This window comes from Macaca thibetana, chromosome 12 (genome assembly GCF_024542745.1).
Source record: "Macaca thibetana thibetana isolate TM-01 chromosome 12, ASM2454274v1, whole genome shotgun sequence".
Lineage (NCBI taxonomy): Eukaryota > Metazoa > Chordata > Mammalia > Primates > Cercopithecidae > Macaca > Macaca thibetana.
In genome coordinates this window covers 523,097-536,305 of record NC_065589.1, presented here as the reverse complement: position 1 = coordinate 536,305, position 13,209 = coordinate 523,097, and the positions used below count along the sequence as shown (strand labels likewise).

The 13,209-nt window shown below is 50.3% G+C and overlaps 1 protein-coding gene and 1 long non-coding RNA gene across 3 annotated transcripts in view; one reads left to right on the top strand and one right to left on the bottom strand.

The window, feature by feature from the left end:
* The window catches only part of THAP4 (THAP domain containing 4), a 691,437-nt gene that overhangs the window by 456,867 nt on the left and 221,361 nt on the right, over positions 1–13,209 (bottom strand). The gene's annotated exons all lie outside the window — the stretch shown is intronic.
* On the top strand, positions 11,152–12,550 carry LOC126932809 (uncharacterized). The gene is made up of 2 exons (XR_007718324.1): positions 11,152–11,301; positions 11,509–12,550. It is a non-coding gene; the product is annotated as an uncharacterized LOC126932809 (long non-coding RNA).

Below are 13,209 nucleotides of genomic sequence, written 5' to 3'. Positions count from 1 at the left end.
CCAAACCAAGGCAAATGAAAGCAGCCTTCCGTGTCACTGGTGCTGTAGAGGGTGGAAATTACTAGCAACTTCTTCCATATGGTTGACTTTTATTCTTAATAGTTGGTGTTTTCTACTTTCGAGATGTTGTCCTTGGATGCCATGCAGAGGTCATGCTGGAGTGGATAATCCCAGCTCCACGCCCGTGCCCCACGTCCAGGTGACTTTGGGTGTGAACGAGGCGATGGAATGCTAGACTGACGTCTTCATCCTGTTGACCAACAGCTTCCCAGTGATGGCAATGGTGGGACAGGGGGTCTTTCTGTGGAGAGTCGGGGCGGGCGCCGTGTTTTCAGAGGTCACAGGCTGCCACCGTCCTTCTTCGAGCTCCAGGTTCGGGGTGGCGGCACTGAAGAGAGCTTGGACTCTGTGAAGGGCTGTGTGGGGAGGTGCCGTGGCGAGGAGCAGCGGCCAGGGTGTTGATAAATGATGATTTTAAAAATTTCTGTTGAAAGTGAGGAATGCATAAGAAGTGGGTGGTTTTCAGTTCTGCTCTTCATGGCTCCCACGTGGCTGGTTACAGCTCCATTTCCATCTTTCTCTTTCTTTTTCTTTCTTTCTTTTTTTTTTTTTTTTGAGATAGAGTCTCGCACCATTGCCCAGGTTGGAGTGCAGTGGCGCGATCTCAGCTCTCTGCAACCTCTGCCTCCCGGATCCAAGTGATTCTCCTGCCTCGGCCTCCCAAGTAGCCAGAGTTAAAGGCACCCCTGCCACCACGCTAATTTTTTGTATTTTTAGTGGAATCGGGGTTTCACCATGTTGGCCAGGGTGGACTCGATCGGTGACCTCATGATCCGCCCGCCTAGGCCTCCCACAGTGCTGGGATTACAGGCGTGAGCTGCTGCTCCTGGCCCTTCCATTTCCATGTTTCTTACACTGAGCTCTTCGTGAAATATTTTTTTATTATGTAGCTTTCTCATCTAAATCATTCCAACTCTCCTGCCAACATTGCATTAAAATGACCTTCCTCTTCTGAGATCGTCCTGGGGCAGTAGAACGTTTTATACCGAATTTTAACCTCAGAATCGCAGTTTTAGGGGGAGTGAGAAGCCGTCTTCACTGTCAATCACGCTCTACTTTTAACACATCTACAACATTCCCGTCCGTTGTTGGACTAAGATTTGATTAAAGCAAAACAGAAAACTGCTTTGAAACAGGGATGACGGCTGCATCCCAGGGGAGCCTCCTTCACCGCCTCAGGCTGGGCCACGCGGACCCCCGCCAGGGCTGCCCCACCCCACCGCAGGCTCCAGGGCTGGGCCACACAGACCCCCGCCAGGGCTGCCCCACCCCACTGCAGGCTCCAGGGCTGGGCCACGTGGACCCCCGCCAGGGCTGCCCCACCCCACCGCAGGGGACTGAGGGCTTCCACAGCAGGAACCTGTTGTCTCACAGTTCTGGAGGCCAGAAGTCTCTGAGATCAAGGTGTAGCCGGGTGTGGCAGCCGCGCCTCTAGTTCCAGGTACTCAGAAGGCTGAGGCAGGAGAACTGCTTGAACCTGGGAGGTGGAGGTTGCAGTGAGCCGAGATCACATCACTGCACTCCAGCCTTGACAACAGAGTGAGACTCCATCCACACACACAAAAAAAGGGAGGTTCCAAGCACTATGAAGAAAAATAAAGCAGGCTGGACTTGGTGGCTCATGCCTGTAATCCCAACACTTTGGGAGGCTGAGGTGGGAGGATTGCTTGAGCTCAGGAGTTTAGGACCAGCCTGGGCAACATGGCAAAATCCTGTCTCTCCAAAAAAAAAAAAAAAAAAAAAAAAAAGTTTATCTGGGTGTGGCGGCGTGTGCCTGTAGTCCCAGCCACTGGGGAGGCTGAGGAGGGAGGATTGCTTGAGCTCAGAAGGTGAAGGTTGCAGTGAGCCAAGATCACACCATTGCACTCCAGCCTGGGTGATAGAGCCAGACCCTGTCTCAAGAAAAGAGAAAGTAAAAAGATAGAAGGAAGGAAGGAAGGAAGCAGAGATGGGAGCTTGCAGGGAGGGACTGGGTATGCAGGGGAGGGGCTGGGGACACAGGGGAGGGGCTGGGGACACAAGCTTCCCTGAGCTTCCACAGTTCTCGGCTCCTCTCCTGTCTCACGGGGCGTGGGCCACCTGGGGCTTGTGGTTGTTTTGCGCCAAGCTAATGTCTTGTTCTTCCCAACAGATGGAGGCCGATTGAGGCTTCTCTGTCCTCCACGGGGAACAGCATTAGCCTAAACCTGCAGACACCATTGCAAAGTTAGCTCAGGCGAACCCGCTGGTGAAGAATGACTCCAGCGTGGGGACACAGAGGCCGACATTTCTTGCCGTGGGTGATTTAATGTTGGGCCTCAATTTTTCACTCCCCCGGTAAGAGTATGACACAGCTCGCAGCTGCAGCCTAGCCAGGGCCTGAGGGAGGGTGGATGGACTTATCCATCCCACAGGTGTTGCTCGTGGCTGGGTGACTTGCTTCTGCCAACGAGATTTGCACGGACACGGCACAAGCAGAAGCCTGGAATGTGCTGGCACTGCCAGGCCTGCCCTCTGAGGCTCTTGATTTTCCCCATGAGATGACTGTGCCCCAGGGAACAGCGGCTCTGGCTGCAGGATGAGAGGCGTGTGGAGCACACATGGTTCCCACGCTCAGCCTGGAGTCAAGCCCAGACTAGATCAGCCTAAGCCCAGCCACGCCACAGGTGCAGGAGTGAAGAGCAAATGCTAACTGTCCATGACAGTGGCTTTCAAAGGGGCTTGTCGTGTGCCTCATCCCAGCAACAGTGACGGCATTTCTCTGTCAGTCAGTCGGGAAATGATTATTGACAAGCAGTGTGCTGGGAAGCTGGAGTGATTTGAGTAGATTCGGCCTCTATTCTCTCGGAGCTTCCTTTCTAGAGGGGAAGGCAGATGATGGGTGGATGAATATAAATGATTCTAATAGGTTGGTGCAGCAGTCATTAAAAGTAATGGCAAAAAAAAAAAAAGAAAAGTGGGAGGAGCTGGTGATGGTAACGGCAAAAACCGCGATGACATCTGCACCAACCTAACACGGTGATCACCGGTGTGAAAAATGTGGCAGTGGGGACGTTCCGAGTGCTAGGATAGCATCTGGCTTCCTGGAGTCAGGAGACGGGGGTTGGTAACCGAACCAAGGTTAAGTCCCAGTGAGGGGGGTGGGCAGGGAGCGATATTTCAGCGGAGACTCCAAGGATGAATGGTATTGAGAGAGTAAACCCCGATGGTGATGGGGGAGTGTGTCTGGCACAGAGAAGAGCCTGTGCGAAGGCCGGTGGGGCAGGAGGACACCGTGTGTTCATCTACCTGAGGGGCGACCAGCAGGCTGGAGTTGAGCGAGCTGAGGAGGATGCGGAGCCCAGGAAAGGCACCCCAGGCAGAGGGCACAGCAGGGCAAAGGCCCGGAGTCAGGCCTGAGCCTGTGTGGTTTGAGGAACTGACAGAGGCCTGTCCGGCAGGAAGGGAACAACAGAGGGGAGAGACCTTAGACCAGAGCAGAGGGCAGGGCCATGAGGGCACTGTGGGCTGTGGATGGGAGCTGGCATTTAAGTGGGGAGACCATAAGCCAGGGCAGAGGGGAGAGGAGGGCCGGGCTGGGCACCAGAGTGGAAATCATAGGCCAGGGCAGAAGGCAGGGCCGTGCTGGGCACTGAAGCCTGTGGATGGGAGCTGGCATTTAAGAGGGGAGTCCACAGACCAGGGCAGAGGGCAGGGCCGTGCTGGACACTGTGGGCTATGAATGGGAGCTGGCATTTATGCTCAGGTGATGGGAACATGTTAAAAGATTTTAAGGAGGGGAGTAACATTTGGGATTAATGTGTATTCTGGGAATCTCGACAAAGTAAATCCATAGTTTGAATTTTCATAAGACTTCTGCACAGGCAGAGAGAAATAAGATCGCGTCTACAGCTGTGTGATGATCATATTAAAAAATATTACTAAGTTTTTAAACGTCATTTCAAATGTTGTGGTTCTACCTCACATTGGACATAAGTAGATTGCAAGGTTAATGGAAAGTAGAAAAGTTAACTCATGAACATAAAAGAGACATTGATTTGACAACAAAACATTATTTATTTACTTCCGCTGCAGTTTTCTTGACTGCTGAATTTCACGAGAAGGGATTGTGCAGGGAGGGTTGTGGGGCTGAAGACCCGGACAGGAGCTGGTGCTACCACTGTTCAAATCTGAGGGTGGTGGAGCTGGAACCTTGGGGAGGAGCCGACGCTGCCTTTTAAGTCTAAGAGTCATTGAGCTGGAGGTCCACGGAGGAGCTGGTGCTGCCACTGAGGTCTTAGGTTGTGGAGCTGAAGACAGTGAAGGAGCCGGTGTGGCTGTTCCTCTGTGAGGGTCGTGGAGCTGGAGATCCAGGGGGAGAGGTGACCTAGTTTGAGGTTCGTGCAGCTGCAGACCCAGAGAGGAGCTGGGGTTTCTTTAGTTTGTGGGTCGTGCAGCTGTAGAACCTGGGAGGAGCTGGCATTTTTCTAGTATGAGTGTCCTGCAACTGGAGAGGAGCTGATGTTCCAGTTTGAGGGCCGTGCAGCTGGAGACCCTTTGAGGAGCAGGTGTTTTTTGGTTGGAGGGTCGTGCAGCTGTAGAACCCGGGAGGAGCTGGCATTTTTCTAGTATGAGTGTCATACAGCTGGAGAGGAGCTGATGTTCCAGTTTGAGTGTCCAGCAGCTGGAGACCTGGGGAGGAGCTGACGATGTTCTAGTTTGAGGCTCCTGCGTCTGGGGACTCAGGTAGCGGGTCATGTTTTTCTGATCAAAAGGTCATGGAGCTGGAGATCCAGGGAGGGGCCGATGTTCTAGTTTGAGTGTCCAGCAGCTGGAGACCTGGAGAGAAGCCGACGTTGTTCTAGGCTGTGAGTTGTGCAGCTGCAGACCCGGGGGGAGCTGATGTTATTCTAATTTGAGGCTCCTGTAGCTGAAGACCCATAAGAGAGCTGATGTTTTTCTGATCAGAGGGTCCTGAAGCTGGAGACACCGGGAGGAGCTGATGTTTTCCTATTTCAAGCATCGTGGAGCTGGAGACCCCGGGAGGAGCTGGTGCTGCTCTTGTTTAAGTCTGAGGGTCATGGAGCTGGAGACCTGGGGATGAGCTGATGTTCTAGTTTGAGGCTCCTGCAGCCGGAGACCCAGGTAGGAGTTCATGTTTTTCTGATCAGAGGGTCACGGAGCTGGAGACACAGGGAGGAGCTGATTTTTTCCTAGTTCGAGGGTCGTGGAGCTGGAGACCAGGGGAGGAGCTGCTGAAGTTCTAGTTTGTGGGTTGTGGAGCTGGAGATCCGGGGAGGAGCTGGTGTTTTTCTAGTGTGAGGGTCGTGCACCTGACCCTCAAGTGACCTCAAACTAGAAAAACACTGCCCCCCCGCCCAACCCCAGGGTGTCCAGCTCCATGACCCTCACACTAGAAAAACACCAGCTCCTCCCTGGGTGTCCAGCTCCATGATGCTCAAACTAGAGTAAAATCAGCTCCTTCCTGGGCGTCCAGCTGGGCATGACTCTCAAACTAGAAAAACCCAGGGAGTTTTTTCAGTTTGCTGCTGTTTTTCTAGTTTGAGGGTCATGCAGTTGGAGACCCAGAGAGGAGCTGATGGTGTTCTAGTTTGACGGTTGTAGAGCTGGAGACCCTGGGAGGAGCTGATGTTCTAGTTTGAGAGTCGTGCAGCTGGAGATCCAGGGAGGAGGTGACCCTGCGGTTCAAATCTGAGGGTCCCAGAGCTAGAATCTACGGGAGGAGCCAGTGCTGCCTCTGACGTCTTAGGCTGTGGAGCTGGAGACCTGCGGAGGAGCCGGTGTTGGTGTTTCTAGTTGAGGGTGGTGGAGCTGGAGATCTGCAGAGGAGCTGGTGCTGCTGTTCAAGTCTGAGGGTCCCGGAGCTGGATCCCCCGGGAGGAGTAGGTACTGCCACTGATGTCTTAGGTTTTAGAACTGGAGACCTGCGGAGAAGCCGGGCTGGTGTTCTAGTTTGAGGTTCGAGGAACTGGAATCCTGGTCAGGAGCCAGTGATGCTGTTTAAGTCTGAAGTTCATGGAGCTAAACATGGAGCCGATGTTGGGGAAGAAGAGAGAGAGAGAGAGAGTTACAGGACCCCACTTGAAACTGTACATGTAGCTGAATCCCAAGCAAGTTAAGCCTGGGAGCTTCTCAGTCCTCGTGATCAATACATTCCTTTTTCTCTTACACAGTTTGGATTTGTTTTCTGTCTCACGAGACAGAAAGATCCTGATTAATACCCATGGGAATTGAAAAGGTTAAAAAAAATTAAAAGATATTGGTATAATAGTAATACAAATTAAACTATGATTATCCTGACAGACAAAATCACACACCACACAATATATATCTTTTCAATCAGTTAGTAAAATGAAATATAAATTGAAAAATAGACCCATGCAAAGCTATAAAAAGTTATTTCTTGGAGAAGCGATGGATGACCGAGATTAATCTGAGAGTTACTATTAATGGAGAACCAGAACTTACCGTTTTTCCTGTGAGGTTTCGGTGCTGATACTGATGTTCTGTGAGTTCTGGCAGCTGAGTCCGTTCGCACAGCCTGGCGATGCAGCAGGTGTCACAGAAGGACCCTGTCCCAGCTGGTCCTACTCCCCTGCTATGATGGTGCAGCCACTGCTCTCTGACTGTGTCATGAAGGGAGACCAGGCCCTTGATCACAAGTGTATCCATGGTGAGGTTCTGTGGATGGAACCTCATGGATGTTCCTTCCTGATGTTCATCGGCCATCTTGCTATTGAATGCATATCTTGTTTATAACTGTCTTCTAAATATTGAATAGAAATGAAGCATTGATATAATATGGGTAAGGTATAAAGAATATTGACACATTGGACACAGAGGATCTCCGCCAGGTTTAGGGAATAGAATGTGAAGAGACATAACTTTGGATGCTCCCTGGAGGCCCTGCCTCAATCCCAGTCCCTTCCCTTCTCCTACAGAGGGAATCACTTCCTGCTTTCGTCTTTGTTCTTCCTGTACTTTTCTTCACAGTATGTTTCTTTCACCGTGTATGTGTACATCCCAAAAAATATGCCATTTAGTTTTTGAACTTTCCATTGTCTTTTTGAGGCAGGGTCTTGCTCTGTTGCCTCGGCTGGAGTTTTGAACTCTGATGTGAGGAAATTCTCCTGCGTGGCTGCTCCTAGGCTGCATGGCTCTGAGCATCTGCTCGATGCCTGTTTCTGTCCTCCATTCTCCCCTGAGACCCACCCACACTGACGTGGTTCATTTTCATTGCTGCGTGATCTCCCGTCTCCATTCTCCCCCGAGACCCACCCACACTGACATGGTTCATTTTCATGCTGTGTGATCTCCTGTCTCCTTTCTCTCCCTGAGACCCACCCACACTGACAAGGTTCTTTTTCATACTGTGTGATCTCCCATCTCCATTCTCCCCTGAGACCCACCCACACTGACATGGTTCATTTTCATTACCGCATGATCTCCCGTCTCCATTCTCCCCCAAGACCCACCCACACTGACATGGTTCATTTTTATGCTGCGTGATCTCCCGTCGTCTGAGTGGAGCACGGGAAATGTGTTCATCTTCCTGTGGATGAGAGTTTGGCCAGGTTGGGGCCCTGAGGACTGTGTTTTGCTGGGAACGTTCTTCGGCATTTTTTTTTTTTTTTTTTTTTTTGGTACACAATGCAAGTTTCTTCTGGTCAGTAGCTTTCAAGATTTAAAATTTCATCCCAGGTAAGAAATGTAATTTTCCTTGTAACCCACAGCACACACCCTTTCATATACAAGCATCACAAAAATATATTTCACAACCGTTCTTAGCAGTGCATGGTGTTCCTGCTACTCTCCATTCTCCCCAACACTGGCATTGTTTGGGTTGTGGGATTTTTGCCAGTCTGGTGAGTGTCACGTGATATCTTCCCCGGTTAGGCTGAGCCCCTCTTCGTGTTTTCATTAGCCATTCCTCCACATTTCCTCTTCTGTGGCAGGCTGGTTCAGCTCTTTTGCCCAGTTTCTGTTAAGTTGTTTGAATTTTTGCCTTTTTCTTTTATTATTACTATTATTATGTTTTTGAGACAGAGTCTCACTCTGTCACCCAGGCTGGAGTGCAGTGGCGCAATCTCAGCTCACTGTAACCTCCATCTTCTGGGTTCAAGTGATTCTCCTGCCTCAGCCTCCCGAGTAGCTGGGATTACAGGTACACACCACAACACCCAGCTAATTTTTGTATTTTTATTAGACATGGGGTTTCACCACGTTGTCTGGGCTGATCTCAAACTCCTGACCTCAGGTGATCCTCCTGCCTCAGCCTCCCAAAGTGCTGGGATTACGGGCATGAGCCACCATGCCTGACCTGCCTTTTTGTTTTTCAAGAGGACTCTTTATCAATTATACCTATTCATTCCGGTGACTATCTGTGTGGCAAAGATGGGGTTGAATCCACCAGGATGAATGTGCAGGATCTCCTCTCTGGTGGGAGAGGAGACAGAGAGGAGTAGAAAGGTACGGAGAATCAGAGCCGAGAGGAGGATGAGTCAGGTGAGGATTGCAGGCTGCTGTGAGGACTTGGCTCCTTCTCTGAGTCAGGTGGGATTAGCAGGGGATTTAAATAGAGGAACCATGGGATCTCCCATATGCATTTCTGCCATGGTTGGCTCAGCTGAACACACCTCTTGAACAAGACTTGGCCTTGGACACCCAGAGGCCCTTGGTTGAGGGTTTACCTCCTGGCATGGCCACTGACACATCCACGTTTGGCACCCACATGACTGGGCAGCCCCGAGACCTCCTCTGTTTGGGCTTCTCCTTGGTGGCATTTCTCAGGTTTGTCCTTTCTCAAGTCTGCCCCATCCGGAAAACCAAACACCTCTCTCTTCTACACGGAAACCCCGTCAGAACCTCCCCCTGACTCACAGCATCCCGTCAACATCACAGTCCCGACTTTCCCACACGGAAAAGCCCACAGGACCCCCGATGGACCAGGACAGCATCTGCACTAAGACATGCCCTGAAACTCACAGGAAGGGTGGACCAAGAAGACGGGAACTGCCCGGGGCACGGGGAGCTGCAAACACCCAAGATACTGTCAGAGACGGAAAAAGGTATGGCCGTGGCTGACACAAAATGTTACTCAACATTTATCACAGGCCTAAATGGAGAATATAACGCTATAAAACCGTTAGATAAAAACACAGGGGAAAATTTGTATGACCTGGGGTTAGGTGAAAAGTTCTTAGACATGACACCAAAAGCATGATTCATAAAAGACTGACAGATTAAATTTAGTCATAAATTTAAAATTATAATTCTATAAAGCAATATAAAAATCTAAAGAGAATGAAACACAAACTGTGGTCTAGAAAAAAATATTCGTGAATCACACATCTCACAACATACTGGCACACAGAATATATGAAGAACGATCAAAACTTAACCATAAGAAAGTAAAAACCCCAATATTAAAGAGAGGGCAAATATTTGAATGGAGGCCTCATCAAAGAAGGTTTAAGGAGGGCATATTGCCCGAGAAAGAGGCTCAACATGATAGAGATGCTGGAGAAATGCCAGTCAACAGTAGCTCTGCAAATCTATTAAAATGACTAAAAACAGACAAAAACCATGGACCAACCCAGCTTCTAGTGACGATGCAGAGGAACTGGGACCCTCACAAACGGCAGTGGGAATGGGAGGGGTCCCGCCGGGCTGGACATGGTCCAGGAGTTTCTTATTAAGTTAAGCACATCCTTACCACGTCATCCAGTAACCCCACTCCTGAAATTTCCCCCAAGAGAAAGCTTAAACGTGCACACACAATCCTGCACTCAAGTGTTTAGGCCTCATTGCTCATTGCCAATAACTGAAAGAAAACAAAACGTCCATCGGCAGGAGAAGGCGTGAACCAAAGAGGATGCTTCTGCATAGGGGGCACCAACCAGCAGTGGAAACATGCACCCCAAATGCCCCAGGTCTCCCAGGCCACATGCCTGGTGAAGGAAGTTAGTTTCAGTGGGCACAGGCCGAAGGATGCTGCCACGTGGCATCTTGGAGAACACAGTGCTACCATGTCCGCGAGCAGGGCAGTGGTTTCGAGGGGCTACGGGTGGAGGGGCGAATGGAGGCGCTCTCTGGGGCGAAGGCTGAGCACCTGCACCTCACTGTGGGCTGCGGCTGAGAGGCTGTACAGCAAACACTGGCTTCAGTGCACGCAGACTGAAGGAGGAAGGCGCCCACAAGTCAAAGACGGAGGGTGTCACCTCCATGAAACAAAAACATTAAAAAAAACCCTCCTAAAATTAAGAAAAAAAAAAACACAAAAAGTATTTCATAAGCGCGCTGGACTTTGAGTTGACACAATCTGCCTGGGAGCATGGAACTGAAACCACCGGCTTGGTGACCCTGGAGGGAGAGGGCAGAGGGTTTAGACCTCAATTGAAGGGCTCAGTACCTGGCTGTAGGAAATAACAGATTTAAAAAGCGGCAGGGAGGAAATAATTTCTGCTGATGAGGTTGCATTTCTCCAGATAGCTGGCAGAGTAAAGCAATATAGTAAAACAGTGCACACCTTGATGGAATCTCAGGATCACACAAGGTTGTGTTGAAGGAGATTGAAGACGTCCAGGAAAGAAGAAAAATGAGCTGAATCTTGCAGCTGCCCTTCAAGGGTGGCTTGGGCCGGGTGGCCGTGATTCTCCGTGACGTTGCAGGAATTCTCCTGGCTGGGTCCTCAGGAGCCTTTTCTTCTTGTCCACACTCACCTTTGGGGGCTGGTGTGGGTCCCTGGTGGTCATGTCTGCGCTCAGGGCTGGGGACCTGCTGAGGCTGCTCTCCCTGTTCCCAAAATGCAGGGGTTTGTTCCAGATCCTACTGCTCAGCACACAGAAAGCCAGTCACTGAGACGATGGTTACTGCCAATGAAGAAGGCATGCATCAGGGTCTGCAGGCCAGGAGTTGGGACGTCAGCCCCAAATGCATCTTCCTGACTATATAGCAGGGAAGAAATGTGACTATGTGTAAGGAAAACAGGAATTAGGGAGAGTGAGGAAGAGGAGTTGGTCAGGAGGAGGCAGGTGGCTGGTCAGGCACTCATGATGAGTGAGGGGTTTGGCATCTCACCATCCAGATGCCATGATCTGGTGAGTCTCTGTTCCTTCACACTACCCGGGAGGCCTGATGGTCAGTTTCCTGAGAAAAGAACTCAAATAAGACAAATGTCACTTTCTCAAGTTTCAAGACCACAAGGATCCATTTCTATGTTATTCAGAGAAACCATGAACATCAGTTCTCTGGGAGAGTCGGGTCAGTTCAACACCAGATCCGATCTGCCATGACGCCTGCTGCTCAGCCCTCAGATAAAGCCCAGAATCCAGTGTCCTCTCCCCCACCCCAGCCTGGCCCCACACCCACACCTCCCCGCTACGCCCTGGGCCTCATTGCTCTCCCACTGCAGAGGGGTCAGGGAGCTGCACACGCCCCACGTGCACCTGGGCACAAGGCGAATTTCAGATGCACCTGGTGTCACTGTTCGCACAAACCCGAGTGGGAAGAGATCCAAATGCTCGTTCACGGCAGATGGATAAGGACGTCCCAGCAAATCCCTCAGGGGAGTCAGCCAGCACAAGGCGAGTGAGGGACCTCCGGAGACATGAGTGTGTCTCAGACAATGTGTGAGTGGACGAAGCAACAAAAACACACACTGCTCGTTAATTCATTTATGTCAAGCTCAAAACAGTCCACATCAAAAAGACTGTTTGGGGCTGCAGGAATTGAGTGGACAATTGCAAACCAGGCAAGGGAAGGAAGACCAGAGAGGTGAGGACGCTCCCTGTGGGGGTGGAGAGAGTAAGACCTGGCACTGCACGTGGGAGTGGGGTCCCGTCGAGGCCCCTCTTTGCTTCTGAGAGTCTGTTTTCATGGACCGTCTTCTACTAAATGTACACGGCAGTTTTTCGGGGCCAGTGTCACCGGGATTCTTCTTTACACCTCCCCAGCCCAGGAGCCACCACCTCCACCAGCCCGTCCACATGGTTGAATCTCATCTCAGGTTCTCTGGAGCCCGATCCCCCACGCACACTCTCCTGGTCTGGGCGTCTCACCTGCATCCGCACACGTGCCTCGGGGAGGGTGGAGTGTCCGGTGCTCAGCGCTGGAGGCCCAGTGACTGCGCGGGCAGTTGCTGGCCTCTGGGATGAACGAAGCATGAACAAATCCCGATACTGTCGTCACAGCTTCTCCCCACGCATCCCCGCAGAACGTTGTGTAAAAACCACACCAGGATTCATACATGCCAGAGGACTGAACTTTTCTGTGTCGAAGATAATTCATCTTCCCGAATCACTGCAGATCTACCATACGGTTAGCCACGGAATAAACACGCGGGAGAGTAAGCCCTGACGTGACAGGACCTCACGCTTCTTCCGTTACCATTTACAATTAAAGGACACTGACTTCATAATTGTGTTTCTCTTGTAAACGAGACTCTCATGGAAAAATCAGCTATGTAGGCAATAGCTTTGTATACTTTTAGATTGAAATGTCACTTCGATTATTTCAAGTGTAAAAGTGTTTCAGTATTTTTGAGGTATAATTGCCACACAAAGAGCTGCACACATTTAATGAGTGCACTTCGGTGAGGCTTGACCTGAGCAAACACCCATGAAACCATCACTGAGTTAAGCAGTCGAGGAATTCTGCACCTCCTGGAGGCTTCCTTACACCTGTGCCCGTGCTGAGAACACAGCACGAGATCTTCCCTCTCAGCCAATCTCAAACGGCCAACAAGAAAATAACACTAGGCCTCCTGGTGAACACACACCCTGAGATTTAATTGTTGATCTTTTTAACCTGGGGCTCACATTCTTCATTCAGACTATGGCAAAGACTTGAGAAGTCATCTAGAGTATCAGTAATTTGAAGTCCTTTAATACAAAAAGTATAGAATATTACCTTTTGTAACATAGCAATAGGGAAATGAAAAAAGAAAATCGACTTATGTTCTTTAATGGCTAGGAAAATATTCTTAAAAAGATATCTCATGCGCAGGTGAATCTAAGAAATGACCAATTTCTTTCTTTACATAGATAAATATAAGGTTAGATCCCTGTAAATAAATGAAGCCATTAAGGGTAGAGTCCCACAGATCACAGAACTGACCCAGCATCCAGCTCTGCTCACGATTTCAGGGAGTAATTTCCAGGCAGAGGTCGA